This window comes from Centroberyx gerrardi, chromosome 1 (genome assembly GCF_048128805.1).
Source record: "Centroberyx gerrardi isolate f3 chromosome 1, fCenGer3.hap1.cur.20231027, whole genome shotgun sequence".
Taxonomy (NCBI): Eukaryota; Metazoa; Chordata; class Actinopteri; order Beryciformes; family Berycidae; genus Centroberyx; species Centroberyx gerrardi.
In genome coordinates this window covers 20,092,626-20,099,781 of record NC_135997.1, presented here as the reverse complement: position 1 = coordinate 20,099,781, position 7,156 = coordinate 20,092,626, and positions in this window count along the sequence as shown.

The window sequence follows — 7,156 nt, the reverse complement described above, 5'->3', positions numbered from 1 at the left end:
CACTACCTGTGATCTGATTGGTTAGGGCTTTTGAGTGCCACATCCTCTCTTCTGTGATTGGCTGATGGTGTGTCGAAGCCTTTGAGGCAAATCTACCTCAGTGAGGCACTGGGGAAGGGGGGGGGGGGACAGAGGGAGAGAGAGAGAGAGAGAGAGTCTGACTGGCAGAGTGAGAGACAGAAGAACTGGATAATTAGGGAGGAGGAGAGGCAGAGAGGGCGAGAGAGGGAGGGACACAGAGAGAGGGGGGAGATGAGGAGGGAAGAGGAAGGAGGTGTGTTTTACATTGTAAAAAAGAAAAAAAGGAAGTCGTAGGGCTACATTCCACTCTGCACGTTTCAGAGAGAGAACGGCTCACACACACAGGAGGTGGGGTCATTACATTTACTCTGCTATTCTTAAACTACTCTTTACGTTCCCCTGTATCGCTCTCTCTCTCTCTTCATGTCTTTATGTCTCTGCCTTTGTCTCTCTATCTCTCTGTCACTCTTTCTGTCTACATATGTCACTTTATCTCTCCCACTATCTCTCTCTGTCACTCCATCTCTCCCTCTGTCCCTTTCTGACAGGATCTACCTGCCTGTCTTTCTTTCAGTCTACCTGCTTTTCTGTAATTTAGTTAGTTAAAAAGTTAGTTTGTCCATCAGAAAGTATTAGCTAGTCACTCACTCACTCACTCACTCACTCACTCACTCACTCACTCACTCACTCACTTATGAAATCAGTCACTCAGTCAGTCAGTAAAGCATCCAGACCAGGGATGGGCAACTAGCGTCCCGCGGGCCGCATGTGGCCCCCACCTCCTCTTTGTGCGGCCCTCAGATCAATTTAGAAACAACGTAATTAATTACACTTTTTTACTTGTAGTACTGATACCGTCCACTAGTCTCCTAGTTACGTCGCGAGCTGCGTGATTTAATAACACGGCAGCGAACGCGCTGAATGCCGGGAGAGATGAGCACAGCCCTCTGTGGATGGACGTTAGCTAGCTGACAACATGAGCAAGAGGAAGGTGTCTGATGAAAATCCTGTTTTTCAAGAAAAGTGGGAGACAGAATATCTTTTCACTGAATTCAGGGGTAAACCACAATGTTTGGTATGTTTGCAGACCATTTCTGTAATGAAAGTAAGCAACTTGAGCCGCCACTACAACACCTCACACAAGGACAAATATGACAAGTACACCGGGGCCGGCAGAGCAGCTATCCTAGCGGACCTGAAAGGGAAAGTACAAAAACAGCAGCGCTTTTTCACCCAGGCCACAAGTGTCCAAGAGTCAAGTCTGAAAGCATCATATGCTGTCTCACTCCAGCTTGCCAAAGCAAAGAAGTCACTATCAGAAGGAGAGATGGTGAAAAAAAATGCGCGATTGAGATGGCTAACGCCTTTGGAGATGACAAAATGGCTAAAAATGTCGAATCGTGTCCCTCTCCCGACGCACTGACCCCCTCTCAGCTGTTGTGAATGACCAGCCACCCGAACTACAAATGGAACTGTGCGAGCTACAAGGCGACGCCTTTTTCCAAATGAAACGGAATGAGAGGGGGGTGTCTTTTTGGAGACTGTTGCCCGAGACTTCCCTCTCTTGAGAGCTTAAACAGGCCAGCATGTTCGGGAGCACATACATATGTGAGAGCAACTTCTCCACGATGAAGCACATCAAGTCAAAAGAGAGAAACAGACTGTCAGACGAAACATTGTTTCATCTGATGCAGCTTGGATGCACTGGCATCGATGTTGACATTCCCCTTATTGTGCGTCATTGTGCGTCAGCACGACAGGCTACAAGTGTCTCATTAAGTTCAAGTTCAAGTCAGACAACTAATGTGTGGGTGAGTGTTTCATCTTAATGTTTAATCTTAATGCACACACATTTTCCGTGCTTTCAAATAGTTTCAAATAGTTTTATTCCACTGTGAAATAATCTGTTCAATACAAACATGCCACTTAACATAACATAACATAACATAACATAACATAACATAACATAACATAACATAACATTTCTGTGAACCTGATATTTGTTTTGTGAGCTTATTAGAGGATTTTCCCTGAAAGATTGAAAAATGTCAATGAAGATGTCAGACCAGTATATTTGTTAATAATTACATACAATACATGGAATTTGTGTGTGTGTGTGTGTGTGTGTGTGTGTGTGTGTGTGTGTGTTCCAAGTGAATCTGCGGCCCCCTGATGGCCAGTACATAAATTCTGTGGCCCCCACCACCATCCAAGTTGCCCATCCCTGATCCAGACAGTCAACCCTTCAGACAGCCAGTTTCTCTGTCCCATTGTTCCAGTGTCTGTCCAGTCGGTCCTCTCAGACAGATGTGACATCATCACAACAACAGCTGTCTGTTGTCTGGCTTCTCTTGGGAACAACATGAGCCACAGACACAGACAGAGGTCATCTTTTATATACTTAACCAAATGAGCCCTGGAGTTACAGTAATGCGACATTAAAGCCTTTTCTGCAGGGCAGCAGTGTGGCAAAGTCAGTAGCGAGGCCTGAGTTCAAGCCCTGTGTCCTCCCTGCTGAAGTGTCCTGGAGCAAGACACTGACTCCCTGATAGGTTTTAAATCTCCCCCATCACTCAGACAACAACAATTACACTGACTGGCCAGATGGTGGCGCTTCAACAAGCAATAACTCCTCTACCGTAAGGCCTAGAATCATTTCCCCTCAGATTCCTTGGCTCAAGATGAATCCATTGCACATGCTGGTGTTCATTTCCGCCATGACAGTTTTGAAGCCATTTTGAATTTTATGCAAAACCTATTTTTAACTATTCCTTCCACAGAGTTGATTTATTCTCTGCAGAATTTTGCACACATCATATGCGGACTTCCTAGATTCCTAGATACCCATTAATTTCAGCCAGGCAGTTTTCTGCCATTTTGACAGTATTTTGATGTTCCATTAACCATTTGGGTGTGACATGCAAACAGGAAGTGAAGCATAATACCTAAATGCTGAGGATAGAACCATCAAATTTCACATACATGTTTGGGATTGGAAGTGTGTCAGGTGACATTTGGTCGCACCCCATAGCACCACCATCAGGCCAACCTCGCAATAGCACCTTTTTTTTTTTTTTTTTTTTCCTACAAATTTGCCTCAATCTCAAGCAAATTTTACGCAGCCCATTTGAACTGCCTACATCATCTTTGTATCAAATAATTTTAATACTTTGAACTATTTGGCTGTGACACACAAAAGAAGGTGACAGTGAAGACACACAAACAGGAGGGGATGCATAATTCCTTGATGCCTAAATGTTTGAGCAAACAAACTTCATATAAATGTTTGCGAAGGGCTAAAAAGTCGGCAATTTTTCAAATGGCAATATGTCAGGCATTACTTACACCTGCAGTTGCAGGACTTTCACCGAAATGTTCTATCTTTGAGATGTAGAACTTTTCCAAAATGATGAATCAAGCTTATGTCACTGTCAAATCATTTACACCATGGGCTTCGACCCTGCTGATGGCCGCTTGCAGCTATATTTTTTTCTAGTGATTTTCTTGTGGCATTTTTGCTTTATTAGACAGCATCAAACAACCCTAGATCAATGCTCTTTAGACAGTGATACATGGGGAAACTTTTTGGGCATTAAAGCCCAAGGAGTTGCCTCATCGTTGTTACTTTTAACACATCAGTCCATCTGGTTGCTGGGCTTATAATTTTTGTTAGTGTAGAAAGTTAACAAAGTGAACCACAGCCCCAAAATCTTTTATGTTGCTTAGAGTAAGGTACTCTTTTGGGCACTGTTGCCCAAAAAGTTGCCAGGTGTATCACTGCCTTTACTTTAGAGTTTTGTAAATACGTCTGGTTCTTCCCAAACACATCATACTGTATGTTTCTAAGAAATAACGTGTTGGGAAACTGCCCACAAAACATCTTACACAAGCACTTTATTATTACAAAAACACAGATTTCAACAGGATGCAGCAAGAACAAAATAACAAATTTCACACTATCCCTCACTATCTCACTGTCCCTGTAACTTTGCCTCTGATGACTGTATATGTGTTGTATGCAAGCCATGAGTGTAGCTACGATAGGTGTTGTTATGCATATGTCTTCTTTATGAAACAAGCTCATAATCAGTTGGTAAGTGATTCAACATATGTTTGAAGCCAAATATTGACACAGTAGCTATTAGAAATGATGCCACTTTCTAGCTGAAATAGCACCTTGTTCACTGTGCACTGCCTCCGTTTGGTTGCTAATGTATGCAAACACTCTTGGCTAACATACTGTATAAAAATATTTTTTGTGTTTGTTAATGTTAGCATTTGCAAAACATACTTTCTTGAATGCACCTCTGGTGTAGCTCACATTCACAGCACATGTCCCCGTGTGAACCTTTTACAGGTGAAACTATTGTAGGTGTAATTACACATTAGTGTTTTTATAACTCAAGCTGATGATAATCCCGTTATAACGCCCCACTACTAAACACAGAAAGGCACCTAAAGTCTAGTCAACTTTACTCTTATTCTTTGTGTGTGTGTGTGTGTGTGTGTGTGTGTGTGTGTGTGTGTGTGTGTGTGTGTGTTTGTGAGGGGGTGGGTAACTATTAAGCACACAGCCTTACATTATACCATAACCGTTACATGTGTGTATATGTGTGTAACCTGTAGATGTTATGCACCTTGTATCAAAAGTGTTACAGGTGTGTGTGTGATGAGAGAATGATCTCACAAAGGACACACACAATTCCTGTGTGTGTGTGTGTGTGTGTACACAGTATTTACATACTCCCATATTGTAACAGTCAAATACTGTCACCATAGACGCCTTATCCAGTTACATATAATGTCAAACTTACACTAGACACACAGCTCCAAGGCACACCCCTGATTATCAACTGCTTATTATCAACAGCTGTTAGCTCCTATGGATTATGATGGCAACATGTTCAAATAAATCTGGATTATTATATTACCTCCATTGATAAAGATTTCCCATGATCCAGCGGTGACTGTATCCAACGGGTGTCACCATGGTGATGTTTTGGGGCTTTCTGGTGTCTCACTCTACCTCTGCCCATAGTATACAGAGGAGACCGCATAGGTTCAAATCCTGGCTTCAAGCCTCTATTCATTGTTCCTTTTGAGAAAATAAGGAGGGTGTACACCAAAAATTTAAGTCTTCGCTCCTTGACAACAAAATGAAAAATGGAGAAGGACTTACTTTTGGCAAAACAGAACTGAACGCACTAGAATGGGCCAGAGCAGGACAGAAAGACCAGACAAACTAGATTGGATCAGAACTTGTCCCTCTTGTGAACCAATGGTTCAACTGTATGTGTGTGTGTGTTTGTGTATGTGTGTGTGTCTGTGTCAAAGCTCTTATTGTTGCTTTACAGGGGAGACAAAGACTGACACCCACATACCCACAGAGACTCAGACACACAGAAGGGGAATACATAATCAGACTCACACACCTTACTCCCTGAGGAATGCCTATTCATGGAAAGTCTGAAAGATGTGAAGGGTATTTGAGGTTAGAAGTTCTAACTTTCCTCTTTAAAAAGGGATATACAGTAAATGTTTATAAGGTGTAAAAAGGGGAGAAAAGATAAAGAGAGACAGAAAGGAAGAGAGAGAAAGGGAAACATATATAGAGAGCCAGAGAGACAGATAGAGAGAGGAGGAGGCAGAGCGAGGAAAGATCACTGCACATTCAGCATCCCAGCTGTGTGTGTGTGTGTGTGTGCGTGTGTGTGTGTGCCTGCATGCTTGAAAGTGTGTGTCATTGAATTGAAGCTGCAGTCAGTCAGTGTATGTGTGGTTTCAACCATGAAGCTATTAGGTCACTAATAGGACAGTGCGGGATTACTGTGCTGTGTGTGTGCGTGTGAGTGTGTGTGTTTGTGTGTGTGTGACGTAGTCCCCAGCTGGTAGCTGGGGACTACGTAACACGTTAATCCCTGACAGGCTTAGCTACTGTTTCATTCCTGTTAGCATGCAGCCTCATATACAGTATATTGCCTTCCTTACTTTCCCACCATCCTTTTGTAGGCTATTTGTTTTGCTCCATTCATTCCACGGTCCTTTCACTCTTTCTTTCTTGATTCCTTCCATCTTTAACTTCTTTTTTCTTTCCCTCACTCCCACATTTTCTTTCTTCCTTTCTTTCTTCTGTCCTTAAAATTCCCTGCAGTACATCATGCAATCTGCCATACCAATCTAAATTTGGCTTTAACTTTCATTGCTGACACCAAACTCTAAAACTAGAGGCGTGCTTATCTGAAGTCATGCCTAAACATACAGACATCTCTAAACTTCCTGCTCCTCAATGCTGACAAACCAGAGATGCTGGTTATTGGACCAGCTAGACACAGGTAGAGAACAGAAATTTTGATAATTGCATGATTTCCCCAAAATCTTGGCGTTACATTCACATCAAGGACATTACCAAAATTGCATTTTACCATCTTCGCAATATTGCTAAAATTCGAGCCATATTAACGACAGCAGAAGCGGAATCCTTAGCACATGCATTTGTATTGTTGAGATGTCGTTACTAACGTCCTGCTCTCCGGTTTACCAAAGGCCAGCACTAAAAATCTTAAAGGAATAGTTCACCCAAAAATGAAATTTCTGTCATCATCTACTCACCCTCATGCCAAATGAAACAGGTGAAATTTGTTAGTCCATATAACACACAGGGAGGTTGCCAGCACAACTTCGTAGCAGCCTTCTCCAAAACAACTGAAGTCAGTGGGGACCTGTTCTTCAGAGTCTTCAACCTCCCTGTGTGTTATATGGACAAACTTCACCTGTCTTTCAACTGGCATGAGGGTGAGTAGATGATGACAGAATTTTCATTTTTGGGTGAACTATTCCTTTAAGCTCGTACAAAATGCTCCTGCAGAATCTTGACCAAAACAAGAAAATTTGACCACATAGCGCCTGTCCTGTCCTTCCTACTCTGGCTCCCAATTTAATTTTAAGGTGTTTCTGCTAACATAAAATATTACATGGGCACTGTCCTATTTAGCAGATCTCATACCGCCAGGTGCCCTCTGATCGCACTTCGCTGCAGGTAAAACTGCTGGTAGCAGAGGTTTTTCTTACAGTGATCCCTTCCTTTGGAACAGTTCCATCGCTGCGATTAGAGAGGCGAGCGCTACTCTTTATTTTC